Source organism: Nematolebias whitei, chromosome 21, assembly GCF_014905685.2.
Source record: "Nematolebias whitei isolate Nwh7 chromosome 21, NemWhi1, whole genome shotgun sequence".
Lineage (NCBI taxonomy): Eukaryota > Metazoa > Chordata > Actinopteri > Cyprinodontiformes > Rivulidae > Nematolebias > Nematolebias whitei.
In genome coordinates, this window is record NC_056518.1 from 10,321,543 (window position 1) to 10,336,700 (window position 15,158).

The 15,158-nt window shown below is 40.1% G+C and overlaps 1 protein-coding gene across 1 annotated transcript in view; it reads left to right on the top strand.

The window, feature by feature from the left end:
* The first annotated feature begins 11,734 nt into the window (after positions 1-11,734).
* The window catches only part of fut9a (fucosyltransferase 9a), a 24,653-nt gene continuing 21,229 nt past the window's right edge, over positions 11,735-15,158 (top strand). Inside the window, exon 1 of the mRNA XM_037695279.1 lies at positions 11,735-11,769. The gene's annotated coding sequence lies outside the window, so the exon portion shown is untranslated. The remainder of the gene's footprint in view (positions 11,770-15,158) is intronic.

Here is a 15,158-nt window from a genome sequence, read left to right on the forward strand (position 1 = left end):
CCCGGAGATCACGAGCATCCAGTAGAGTTTTACGGCCTTGACCCTTACGCACAGCGATTGTTCCAGATTCTCTGAATCTTTTGATGATGTTATGCACGGTTGATGATGATAACTTAAAAGTCTTTGCTATTTTACGCTGGGTAACACCATTCTGGTATTGCTGCACTATCTTTCTGCGCAACAATGGTGGAATTGGTGATCCTCTTACCATCTTGGCTTCTGAGAGACACTGACACTCTGAGAAGCTCTTTTTATACCCAGTCGTGTTGTCAGTTGACCTAATAAGTGTTATTTGGTCTTCCAGCTGTTTGTTATATGCTCAATTTCCTTTGCCAACCACTTATTGCTACTTGTCCCAACATTTTTGGGATTTGTTGACACTGAAATTTTGAATCAACATATTTTTCCTTTAAAATGTTACATTTACTCAGATTAAACTTTTGATCTGTCATCTATGTTATATTACGAATAAAATATTGACATTTGCCATCTCCACATCATTGCATTCAGTTTTTATTCACAATTTGTTTAGTGTCCCAACTTTTTTGGAATCCGTTTTGTTCTAATAATCATAATAATTATGACAAATTTAAAAATAACTTGCTGAGTGAGAGTCATTTAGGCTTTTTGTGTCTTTGTTGTCCCTATGGGCTTTATATTTTACCTTACAGTACATTATATGGAATAAGTACATGAAAACAGTTTGGTACAGATTGTGTGACAAGTTCTGAGTACAAATTAAACTACTTGAGGAACAAACAGTAGTGCATCACTGTCTTTATAAACACACAAACCACAGTCTGTAAGGAGGGCTATTATTTTTAGCTATGTGAACTGGGCACATGGAGACAAACAACATTTCCACCCACACCTAGGAACACTTTAGAAAGCAAAATACTCAGAGAAAACCCAAGCATGCATGGGTGCTGTGTGTGTGTGTGTGTGTGTGTGTGGGTGGGGGGGTCATGAAACTTCAAACTGACACTGGAAGGTAAACCTGTAACCGTTTTGCTTTGAAACAACACTGCTAATTATATTTAACTGTCTAAATAAAGGTTGAATGAAAAATATACTACCTCTCAGGATTATTTAATGTTTGTCTGAACTGACAGAACATAAAGTTCACTGGTGAGCAGTTATGCTGTTGATGATGTCAGTCCAGACTATCCATCCATCCATCCATCCATTTTCTTTACCCGCTTATTCCATTTCGGGTCACGGGGGTCGCCGGTGCCCATGTCCAGCAATCACTGTGCGAGGGACGGGGTACACCCTGGATGGGTCGTAAGTCCATCACAGGGACACATAGAGACAAACGAGACAAACAACCATTCACTCTCTCACTCACACCTAGGGACAATTTAGAGTTACCAATCAGCCTAACATGCATGTTTTTGGTCTGTGGGAGGAAACTGGAGTACCCAGAGAAAACCCACGCATGCACGGAGAGAACATGCAAACTCCACCCAGAAAGGCCCCTGGACCGGGGTTTGAACCAGGGACCTGCTCGCCGAGAGGCAGCAGCTCTACCAGTTGCGCCACCGTGCTGCCCCAGTACAGACTATATAATATAAAATATACTTGTATATTTTACAAGTTTTAGCAACAAATTTGCAAATAGATGCTGGGATAATTCATGACTTTTTCAATGTTATTGAGAAAAAAAAAATCAACATATTTAAACATTCATCATTAACACTAAAACTTATACAAAATGTGATTTGGATCTGTTTGCTTTTTGGTCATATTAAACATTTTCTGGTATTTTTGTCACAGTTTTCAGTTCTTTCAAATTTTGATCTCATCTTGCTTGTTGCACCAAGTGAAAAAATATGTATGAAAAAAGATATACCACTCATATCATGACTAACTTAATTTGAGGGAAAAGATTGTTTTATCAAAAACTAAAATTATGAAAATTTTAACAACTCGTGACTGGATGTGAAGGTTCTCAGTGCAGCAGACTCAAGTTGAGTTTGTCCAGAGTCTGGGAAATTATTGATCATTGATAAATAATTTACCAGTATTGCTTCTAAAATTTTTTTTCATGGCCATTTAGGAAGAAAAACTTAACACGTACAAGGAATTTTTCACATTTTTAATTTTAAGGATGTAGCAAACATGCATTAAACATATATACTGTCATAAAAACAGGTGGTGCAGTTTAAAAGACATGGGGTGCATTAACAGATTCCATCTAAGGTCAATTTTTAATGGCATGTTATTATGTTCTTAGCCTTTTAAGAATGTTTCTCAAAGCATAACAAACAATAATACTTTGAAAGTTTATTTTTACTCGTCATATATAGAAAGTCTGCAAACCATCCACCAGGCAGCACAAGTCAGTTTATCTCTTGTGCCGATCCAAAGCCTGGGTAAATGGTAAGGGTTGTGTCAGGAAGAGCATTCGACCTGAAACTTTTGCCAAAACTAAAGTGCGAGTTCATCTAAGCCACACCACACCATACCAGATCGATCGAGGCCCGGGTTAACAACGACGGCCACTGGTGCTGTTGACAAACAGGATGCCTGTGGAAATTGTGCTACTGTTAGTCAACGACCACGAGGAGGGAAATGTGTCAGGAGGAGATAGAAGGAGAAGAGGAAAGTAAAGAATGCAGGACTGAGGGTTGCAACTCTAAATGTGAGGACAATGACAGGCAAAGGTAGAGAGCTGGCTGACTTGATGCAGAGAAGGAAGGTAAATAGTTTATGGTCAGACAGCATCAGATGGTTGTTTGTAGAATGACTGTTGTTGTGAAGAAGACAATAAGAGTCAAATCAGAGAAGAAAACCAAAAGGGGGAAACTGAGGAAAGAAGAATTTTCTGAGAAGTCAGAGAGGAGCTGGTAAAGACTCTGGGTGGTAAGAAAGATCTTCCAGATGACTGGGCTACTACAACAACAGTAATTAGAGAGACAGGTAGGAAGGTACTTTGTGTGTCATCTGGACAGAGAATGGATGATAAGGAAACCTGGTGGTGGAATAGTGAAGTGCGGGAAGTTATTTAAAGAAAGATATTAGCCACAATGAAATATGACATTGAGAGAATTGAAGAGAGGAGACAGGAATTTAAGGAGATGCAATTTAGAGCACAGAGGGAGGTGGCTAAAGCAAAGCAGAAGGTGTATATTGAGTTGTATGGGAGGCTGGACACTAAAGAGGGTGAGAAGGACTTGTACTAATTGGCAAGATGGCAGGATCAGGCTGGAAAGGATGTGCAGCAGGTTAGGCTTGTTAGAGATAGGCATGGTAATGTTCTAACAAGTGAGGAGAGTGTGACAAGAAGATGGAAGAAGTACTTTGAGGAGCTAACGAATGAAGAGAATGAAAGAGAAAGAAGAGTAGAGGTCATATAAACTGTGGACCAGGAAGTGGGAAAGATTAGTGAGGGTGAAATCCGGAAAGCTCTGAAAATAATGAAGAGGAAGGCAGTCGGACTTGATGACATACCAGTGCAGGTTTGGAAATGTCTTGGAAAGGTGGCAGTAATGTGTTTGACTAAAATATTCAATAGCATATATGAGGGTGAGAGGATGCTTGAAGAATGAAGAAGAACGGTGCTAGATTGTACAGGACATATATGAGGACAGCAGGACATGTTAGACTGGTACAGGACATGTATGAGGACAGCAGGACAGTGGTGAGATGTGCTGTAGGATTGACAGATAGCTACAAGGCGGAGGTGAGATTGCATCAAGGTTGAGTTCTGAACCCTTTCTTGTGACTAACAGATGAGGTCAGGCAGGAATCCCGTGGACTATGATGTCTACAGATGACATTGTGATCTGTGGTGAGAAGAGGGAATAGGTGGAAGAGAACTTGGAGAGGTGGAGGTATGCACTTGAAAGAGTAGGAATGAAAGTCGGCCATACTAAGACAAGAGTACGTGTGTGAATGAGAGGGAGGCTGGTGGATAAGTGAGACTAGAAGGAACAGAGGTCACAAAAGTGCAGGACTTAAAGTACTTGGAAGAAAAGTTTCAGGACATATTTGTGACAAAAGGATGGCAGCAAGACATTGGTGAGACCAGTTATGCTGTATGGTCTGGAGACAGTGGCAATGACAAAAAAGACAGGAGAAAGAAGTGGAAGTGGCAGAAATTAAGATGTTGAGATTCTCCTTAGGAGAGACAAGGATGGATAAGATTAGGAATGAGATCATCAGAGGTACAGCACAGGTTGAACAACTGGGAGATAAAGTTAGAGAGACCAGACTGAGATGGTTTGGGCATGTCCAGAGGAGGGACAGTGGGTATATTGGTAGAAGGATGTTAGACATGCATCTGTCAGGAAAAGTTACAAAAGTTGGAGTGAGGACAGAGGATGCAGAGGACAGAGTGGGATGGAGGATGTGGCAACCCATGAAGAGGAAAAAAACGAAAGAAGAAGAAGAAATATGTAAAGTCTGCACTTTGTGAATGGAACAAATGAGGAAATGTAAGAATCAGATTCAGAATGCTTTTATTATCCTTGCACAGTGACGTACAACATAATTATTTTCCATACAGTCGTCCTAAAGATGAACACAAGTGTACAGGGGGCTGCAGCTTCTAAGATGTGCTGCCCATGTTGCTTAGATAAGAAAAGGGGAAGAAAACATAAAGAGAGAAGTATTAAAAAAAAAGATCTCTCAAACCGTGCCCTTGACAGGGCACAGTTTAAGGCATAAAAAAAAATCTACCACAGCAAAGCAACATAAATAGACATAATACATATGCGTGTGGAGTGGGTAGGGTGTGAGGGTCCCAGCACGGCCGCCAGGTGAGCGACGCATCCATTGGTGCATTCGCATCTCCTAGGTTGATGGGAGGGAGGGGCCAATAGAGGCATTGAGTTTCAGGGAAGGTCGTAGCACAGAAAAATCCAGAGCCCCCCCGAGCCATAGTCCTGATTGGAGGTGTTTGTTTATCAACCAGCTCGGTTGAACTTTGACACAGATCCACAACCTTGGGGAAGGGAGGAGACCTTTAACGTGAACATTTTCTATTTTTGAATGTGCAGATATGTCTGAAGTTACATTATTTAAGGTGAGGGTGGGAGTGGGAAGGGAACATATGCATAACATTTTAAATATTCAGTTTATTGACCTGCTGGGATTTACACATGGTACTTTTGTTACTCAACAAGATAAAGTTAATTTATGTATCTTTCTAGTCTTTTTCATCTTAATCTTGTATTGAAAGTTAAGACATAAGAAAGTAAGAAATCTTTTTAACTAAATACATCTTAGAACGTTTTGCTTTGACATAATAATAAAAATGGCAGCACTGCTTCATTAATGCATGAAGCAGTTTTCTGCATCATGTTGCTCATACAGTATGAGCATCACTTCCTAATGTTCTCACTGAGCTCTCAGACACTTGTACCTAAAGTGAAATGACAAGTCACAACTACAAGAGTTGATTTGTTATTGTACTTTGTACTTTTTTTTTGTCATACAAAAATAAAAAATGTAATAATAAAAAAATAAAAAAATCAGCATTTGTTTCTGCCATTAACCTAAAATAAAAGTCTATAACTTTTTTCCAGAGGCAACAGGTATGCATGAGGAAGTGAGATCAAACAATACAGACAGGTGGTCTGTCAAGATGTTCATGAGCAGGAACCACACAAATTAAAAAGAAAATATGAAAATATTTTCAACAGAATAAATAGTACATATTATGAAAAAAAACAGGTCAGCACCAATGATTCAAAACTGTAAAAACAAAATGCTTACTGGCTAAGAGAGCTGCTGAAAACAGGCTAGACTCCTATTACAGTAGTTTTAGTTATCGTTTAATAATGAAAACATGTCAAAGTAACTACACAGTTGATAAATGATGACACATGAAACACTTTGCGCATTAGATAGCAACTCCAAATGGATGAATAAATATTTTTTTACTCAATCTGTTGTTGATAGTCAGGGTTGTGTGCACTATTACTTTTAAATTCTGATTTATTTGTTCATGCAGCTCATTCTGTTTCACAGAGAGACCACTCATTGTCCTGTTAATTAAATGTTGTAGAGCCCTGACAGAAGCTGAAAGGTGGAGCTGGTGTAAATGTTGGGACAGGTTCTTTAATTAAAATTACTACAGGCAAACAACGTTTTTTCCCCGACTTCATTTCATTTTCCTTCCTCATATAAACTTCAATTAAGGCAACATAAAAATCTCTTTTGTGTCGTGTTTAGAAATGGATATAAAAAAGATGCTGAAAGAATTTTGTTTCCACAGCCTCTCTGTGATTAAACTTAATATTAATGTCTGGTGCAATCTACTTTTACTTTAAATGACATATACTACATTTACTGTATATACCAAACCATCTCAGTCAGACCTCTCTAACTTTATACTTTATCTCCCATTTGTTCAACCTACATATATATATATACTGTACATCCAACAAAAGTATAAATTGTAAAAGAAAAACAGTAATAAGAACCAAGATATGAACTGAGAAATATGTTAATTAAAAATAAACTAAGCACTAGTAGCATAAAAAAACAATACGTCAAACAGCAGCATGAACATGAGTCTGTGTGAGCAGATGAGCACGCATGAACACAATAACATGATACAGATCAGCAGCAACATGAAACAGATCAGCAGCAGCATGATGTGATTTTTCACAGTGATTATTCTGCTTAGAGATTCATGAGTCTAAGAGCCTCAGTGTAGAAGCTGTTCCTCAGTCTAGTGGTTCTACACTTAATGCTCCTCAACCTCCTTCCTGAGGGGAGTGGGGCAAAGCATGTGTGTGCTGGGTGAGTGGGGTCCTTCATGATGCAGGTGGACCTCTTCCTGCATCTGGAGGTGTAAATATAGGGGGAGCGGTGGCGCAGAGGTTAGAGAGGTGGGCCTGCGATCGGAAGATCACCAGTTCACGCCCCGGTACCGACAACATCAAAAATGTGGGTGGGGTAGGTGAAGCACCCACAATTGCCCCTACCCTCATTCGCCCCACTCTGGGCCCTTGAGCAAGGCCCTTAACCCCCATCTGCTCCCTAAACAGGTCTCTCTTGAAAATGAGTTCTCATGGCTCAATGAGACTACCTGTATAAGAAAAGGGTAAATGAAAAAAACAAACAAAAATGTCTGTGATGGTGGGGAGACTGACTCCAACATCTTCTGTGCAGCCTTCACCACTCTCTGCAAAGCTTTTCTTTCTGCAGCTGTGCAGCCTCCATGCCACACGTTGATGCTGGAGCACAGGATGCTCTCCATTGCACACCTGTAGAAGGAGGTGAGGACTGAGCTTCCCAGTCCAGCTCATCTCAGCCGCCTGAGGAAGTAGAGTCTCTGATAAGCTTTCTTGATCAGGCTGGTGGTGTTGTTGCTCCAGCTGAGGTGTGTTTGTTCCTTCTGAAGTTCACGACCATCTCCTTCATCTTCTTCACATTGATGTGAAGATTGTTCTTCCTGCACCAGTTCTCCAAGTGTTCCACCTCTTGCCTGTAACTGGACTCATCATTGTTTGTGATGCATCCCACCACCGCTGTATCATCTGCAAACTTTATAATATAACAGCCTGGATGGGTTGATGCACAGTCATATGTGAGCAGAGTGAAAAGGAGAGGGCTCAGCACACAGCCCTGAGGGGAGCCAGTGCTGAGGGTTATGATGGAGGAGGAGAAGTTGTGGATCTTCACAGACTGTGGTCTGTTTAACTTAAGGTGAATTTATCTATATTTCCTGTAAATAGATTGGTTTGTATCTTTAGACTTTTTTTTACCCTTTATACCACTGTATAATTATATTGTTCTTTTCTATACTTGTATACTATTACTTTTGTACCTGCTAATATACCCCTGGCAGACACTTGTTTGTAAAGTGGATAAAGTTTTGTAAAAAAAAAAAAAAAGACTGTGGTCTGTTTGTTAAGAAGTTTAGGACCCAGTTGCAAATGGAGGGACTTAGTCCTAGTGTGAGTAGTTTGTCCATCAGGGTTTGGGGGATCATGGTGTTGAAGGCAGACGTGAAGTCCACAAAGAGCAGATAGATGTAGGAGTCCTTCTGTGGGTGAGAGCAGTGTGGACCACAGAGGAGATGATGTCTTCTGTTGATCGGTTCTCGCGGTATGCATACTGATGAGAATCTTCATTGATGTTGATGACACCCTGGACATGTCTCCAGTCCATCACAGGGACACATAGAGACAAACGAGACAAACAACTCTCACTCACCGAGGGACAATTGACAGCTACCAATGAACCTAACATGGCTGTTTTTGGTCTGTGGGAGGAAACTTGAATACCCGGAGAAAACCCACACATGCACAGAGAGAACATGCAAACTCCACTTAGTAAGGCCCCTGCCAGGATTTAATCCTGCAACCTTCTCACTGAGATGCAACAGCTCTACCAACTGAGCCACCATGCTGCCATGATCTCAGGATGAAATATCATTTTTTATTATAATAGTGTTGAGGCTGAGGTTGTGAGTTTGAGCCCAGGTTGTGTCAGGAAGGGTGTAACCGGGTTGTATTTGTATTTTGTTATAATTACACAAACCGTCTTTTTTTACATGGATTGTTCTTATAGCTGACTGTAAACACTTTTTAGAAACCGCTGTGGTCGATATAAACGTGACTTTAAGCTCGGGAGCCCCTCCTTTATATTTCTTCTTCTGCGTTTTTGTTAAAATAATTTGCTGCTCTTTCACCCTTCACTTTTGTAATGTGTCCTGTGGGAGAGCTGGGAGTTGGTTATTTTTCATCTAAATACATCCTGTTTATTTATTGATTTATTAAGTGCATTTTTACTATCATCACCACTGTAATATATAAATCCATCATATAACGTAAATATTTAAGTGAACTCATGATTGTAAAGTAACAGGAATTGATTTTAGTATTATTATATACCTTCCTTTTGTGTAGGACTTGGAGCAGGCAGCCGATAACGTGGTGGTTTTGTGTTTGTTATTCTTGTCAGTCTTGTCAGAATAAATGGAGGAACCAATCATGCCCAAGAGAAACCGTGTCACAGTCTAATCCTTCATTAATAACCAGCACAATGCAGAACGGAACCGGTTACAAGGGCATTCGGAGTCAAATAATCAAATCTGTGGCGACCCCTGAAGAAGAGAGCAGCAGAAAGAAAAACAGCACACTGTTGGTTTAGCTTTAGCATTTAAAAAAATAACAGATGGATGTTGCCAACTGTATCTACGGAGACCCAGAGGGGACATGGGGGATTTTTTTTTTTTTCCTTTTGCGTTCCATCGCAATACTGCACTATATGTAGTGTTATCTCACAGACAACAGCAACAATGAAACAGACACCGTCAGTGGTTAATCTGAGCCGGATCCTGCCGGAATAAGGTCCGGGAACTCTCTCAGTTTGACCCGTTCTGTTCTGGCAACTCTTTGTTCGGATCCGGCAGCTCCGCCCCTAAAAGTCCAAAGTCATTGCGCATTTTTATTTTGATTATTTATTAAAAATACAACGAGAGGAGACTGAAATCAGACTGCCTGCGTCGACTCGAACGAGGAAGCCATCGCTGAATCCACGGAGCACGAACATGAAACATCCAATGTAAAACTAATTTTACCACTGCAGCTCACACTGGATATCCTTATATTTAAAACTGATTTCAAAACAAAACTCCATGAACCTCAGATACGGGTGTCTGTCCAATTGTTGCTGTTGTCAATGTGACTTAACACTACATACAGTACAGTACTGCGAGGGAACGCAAAAAATGTTTGCAAGGGAACGCAAAAGGAAAAGAAAAAAAATCCCCCATGTCCCCTCCGGGCCTCCGTAATGAATAACTTTGATACGTTGGATTCATTATTACTTATGGGCACTAGTGACCCAAAATGGAAGAAGCGGGTAAAGATGATGATGGATTAACTTAACAGTCCTGGTGTCATGCTATTTACATACAACACACCTTCAAACGTTAACACTTTTTATAAAGCTGTTTTATAAAATACTGAATATGATTGGTGGGCAGCACGGTGGCGCAACTGGTAGAGCTGCTGCCTCTCAACAAGAAGGTCCCTGGTTCAAACCCCGGTCCAGGGGCCTTTCTGGGTGGAGTTTGCACCGTGCATGCGTGGGTTTTCTCCGGGTGCTCCGGTTTCCTCCCACAGACCAAAAACATGCATGTTAGGCTGATTGGTAACTCTAAATTGTCCCTAGGTGTGAGTGAGAGAGTGAATGGTTGTTTGTCTCGTTTGTCTCTATGTGGCCCTGTGATGGACTTGCGACCCGTCCAGGGTGTACCCCGCCCCTCGCACAGTGATTGCTGGACATGGGCACCAGCGACCCCCGTGACCCAAAATGGAATAAACGGGTAAAGATAATGGATGGATGGATGGATGAATATGATTGTCCTGACGCATGATTAATAATCTAGGTAGAAAAATCTAACTAGATTACAAGAACAATATTGAGAGGGAATGCAAAAGTAAAAAAAAGTCCCCCATGTCCCCTCGAGGGCATCGTAGTATCCTTCTGCAGAAAAACTTTCATATAAAATAGTAAACCAGTACAAATATTGTCTTGTTCACTGAACACTGGCACTGCAAAACGTGAATGCATCTGGTTGATCTAAGCTTATGTCACTCACTTTCACAAGATAGAGAACCTCAACGAGTTTTGAGTAAGCCCACAACTCGGGACTGAATGCCAAACCTCTTATCTGTACAAGAAGTAATGAGAGGAAAAACAGTATTATTGGTGGTCATGTGATTCACACATTAAAGTTTGTTTAGTGCTCATAAAGGTGGCACGAAGTTGTCTATATGACTTTCCCAGAGAGAACGGTCCATGGTTCAAATTTCAGCAGGATGCCTTTCATAAACTTTCAACAAAGAGTCTGTGCAGGACCGGACTTAACCTTGTTAGACTTTTCTACCTGGATTACTGCGCACCATCAGGACGTTCAAATATTCTCTATAAACCTGTTGTTATATTTTCATACATATGCCCAAAACGTAGTTTTTATTTGAACAAACTGAATGAAAATCTCTGAATAATTTCTAATAAATTGAATGAATTTGATTGAGCTCTTTAATCACAAGTTCTGAAAAAATAAAATATATATCACAAGTTCTGCAGGTAACTTTTCTTAGTGTGCACATTAAAGCTCACATTAACAAAGTATGTTATATGTTGTATAATGGCAGTTTTCTGTGATGACTGAAAAGTTCTTAAGTGTTAGGAAGATAAATAAATCCAGCAGATTGTTAACACTGAACATCATATTAGTGTATTTGGTGTGTGTGTAATGCTGGTTGTGCACTGGACATAAATGAAAATGTATAACTTTAGACAAATCATACTTTACAGTACTGTACTGTATACAGTGCTGCCTATGAACACATTTTATAAGGCTCTGCTTTGACTGTTGTGGCCTGTTTACAGTGAAGGAAGTGAAAAATGCTGAGTAAAGCGTGCATAAATCAAACTCTTTTCATTACTTGTAAAATAGTTAATAGCTAATATTGTATGAAATATGTGAAAAACACAAAATTAACTTAATTATTTCACTTCATTACAATGAATCTCATATTGTGTTTCCTGTTTAAAGGTGCTGAACCCACAGGCTCTCCGAGGACGTTCTCATCAGATAGCTCCCCTTCTCCTTTACTGTTTTCCTCTGGGATGTGGACAGCGATAAGGATGAACATAAAAAGCTTCAGACAGACAGTGTACCGTCCTCCACACCATCTCCAAAAGACAAATCTGTCCAACAGCTGGGGAGTCGTCATAATTTCAAAGGGTCCTCGAAAAAGCAGCCTTCGTCTTCCTCGTCCTCCTTCGAAGAGGGTAAGACAAGCCTGGCACCTCCTTTTCTAAAAGACACGCACTTTATTTGTTCATTCAGTGGACCTGGACACGTTTCAGTTTTGTTTAACGAGATGTTTGATGCGGGACTTTTAGAGAACCCACAGTGAATGCAAGGATGCATATCGTGTTTCAGACATGACTCAAAAGAACGCACACAAAAGAAACGATGAACAAAGCTAAACTGCCTCTTTGTTTTTCATTTGCTCTATAAATTCTGAATCGCATATCAAAACTTTTCAAGTTTCTATGTGTTTTAGCAAGAAACAGGAAGACAGTGACCACAGTTCTTGGTTATAAGATTTTATGCTGACATAAAAAAAAGACAACATAGAACTTTATTGATCCCGCAGGAAACTGTTCCTCTGGTGAGGATTTTCAAACACTGTATGCTTGTGACAAAGTAACAATGTTTATTATGTTCTTTGTAAAAATAATTATTTTTACTATTATAGACACTGACAAGTTTGTATATGGCAGTAATTATTTTGAAGTGTTTAATGTGTTGCCCTGCAGGGATCAAAATTATATTTTGACCTTTGAACTCGTCCTTATTCTCTGGATAGCAAAAGCTTTTAAAGTTGAATAAAAAAAGTGCTTTTTTCATTTTGAGAGAAAATAATCTGTTACGTCATTGTGTTAGACATTTTAAATCTATTATAAAACTTTAGATGTCTATCAGAGTTGGGATCCAATATCAAGCTATTGTAAGGATGAACCAGCTGAGCAGCGGATGGAAACAGTTTTTCAGGATCTCTGTGAATCTCTGTCATGGAATCACTGGACTTTGGCTTTCCAGTTCTTCTGACAGTGGCAATTTTAGCCTCTTTTTCGGGGTGCTCAAGCACTCCTTAATTTCGTCTTAGCTAACGCGTCAGTATTGTGAGCCTCAATACAGTTGATGGCAGTTGTCGACTGTTAGGATGCATGTGACCTATTGTGCCCTATTCACACAAGGAGAGCTGTTGGTCAGGCTACTTCTTGTTGTGCCATTGCCTCTAAAATAGTTATTGAATCAAGTGTTTAATTATGTAGGTAAAACTAGATGTTAAACTACCCATGAAAACACACTAGAATGCAGGAAATCACATCTACTTTATTCAAATTTTTCTGGGGGAGGACCCCCAGAACCCCAATGTGTCCCCCACCCACATTACAAATGCTTCTGATGCAAATGGCCACCATGTTGTTCAAGCCAAGAGCCATTGTTAGCAACGGGGGCTAAAGGCGCCCTGTAGGGCAGATTCTAGAATTGTCCCTGACTTCTGACATAGCCTACTTTGGATCAAAAACAAGGATTATTCACAAGTTTGGAGCCAAAAACTTTTAATACTGAGTAGGGCGTCATTGTTGTCATTTTCATAATTAATTTAATAACTAGATTACTGTTAATTAAAAAGTAAACTTTTTTTATATAATTGGACAGTTAATATCATGTTAAGTTCAAGTTCAAGTAGGTTTTATTATCATTCGCATCACATGTGGTACATGAGGTGGAACGAAATTGTGCACACAGGGTCCCAGTTACATCCAACAATAGCAAAAATTGTTAAAGGAATCAGTAATAAGGATGTAAGATATAAACTAAGAAATATGCTAAACACTAATGTCAAACCATGCGTTGCCTTTAACTCTATATTGATCAGTTTATCATTCAGTGTTTCACTATGAGCCAGTAGATTAAAGTTTGAAGGACAGAATGTTCTACGTAGTCTGAAATTTATGTTTCTTTCTATCATTTTGAACAGCTAAAACTTCAATAAAACAAAAAAGACATAAATAAAAACATAAATATTTCCACCAAAATATTCTGTAAACAAAACAAAAATGCTTGGAAGGGGAGCAGGAAGAAGCAAAGGCTTGTCTGTCCTGTCCTTAAGTTTACGTACAAATTCTGAATCAAACTAGTGATTCAATGGGGTGGCTGTGGCTGAGTGGTTAGAGAAGATGTCCTCCAATGAAAGAGTTGGGGGTTTGATTCCAACAGCAGTCACATGCTGAAGTGTCCCTGGGCAAGACACTGAACTCCTCTTTGCCTCCTATGTGTGTCCCATCGGTGTATGAATGTGATAAAGCTCTGATTATTCTTTGTACAGATATAATAGAGTGCTGTATGAATGGGTAAATGAGGGCACAGGTTGTAAAGAGCTTTGAGTGTCTTGATCAGATAGAAAGGCGTTACATAAGTACAGTACATTTATCATAAATACATAAATACCCCTACATGCATATACGTATAACTGTATACACAGACATGCATGCATAGCTACATATACCTACACATACATCAATATACCTTCAGATACAGATTTACTGTACTCTATATCACCTACAGACCATAGCTTAATGTTTTAATCTAAGCCATTCCACAAAATTACTCCACAAATAGATGTGCACATGCTTTGAAGAGTGCTGTGAACACAGGGTTGCTTTAAGTTACATTTTCTGCTCAGTTTGTATCTTCCCTCTCTTTTCTTAAACAAGTTTTGAATATTCTTTGGAGGCATATTGTTACTAGCTATGAACATCACCTGTGCAGTTTTGAATTGTACCAAATACATAATACACACTCCTCAAGGATGTGTGTTGAGCCCTCTCCTGTTCACTCTGCTCACGTATGATTGTGCAGCTACCCATCCAGGCTGTCACATTGTAAAGTTTGCAGATGATACAGATGTGGTGGGATGCATCACAAACAATGATGAGTCCAGCTACAGGCAGGAGGTGGAACACCTGGAGAGCTGGTGCAAAGAGAATAACCTTCACATCAATGTAAAGAAAACAAAGGAGATGATTGTGGACTTCAGAAGGAACAAAAACATCTACACTCCCTGACCATAAGAAGATCTGCGGTGGAAGTGGTCTCCAGCTACAAGTACTTGGGTGTACACATGAATGACAACCTCAGCTGGAGCAACAACACCACCAGCCTGATCAAGAAAGCTCATCAGAGACTCTACTTCCTCAGACGGCCGAAGCGAGCTGGTCTGGGAAGCTCAGTCCTCACCTCCTTCTACAGGTGTGCAGTGGAGAGCATCCTGTGCTCCAGCATCAACGTGTGGCATGGAGGCTGCACAGCTGCAGAAAGAAAAGCTTTGCAGAGAGTGGTGAAGGCTGCACAGAAATCTGTTGGAATCAGTCTCCCCACCATCACAGACATCTACACCTCCAGATGCAGGAAGAGGGCCACCTGCATCATGAAGGACCCCACTCACCCAGCACACACACTTTTTGCCCCACTCCCCTCAGGAAGGAGGTTGAGGAGCATTAAGTGTAGAACCACTAGACTGAGGAACAGCTTCTACCCTGAGGCTGTTAGACTCATGAATCTCTAACCAGAATAATCACTGTGAAAAACCATATCATGTTGC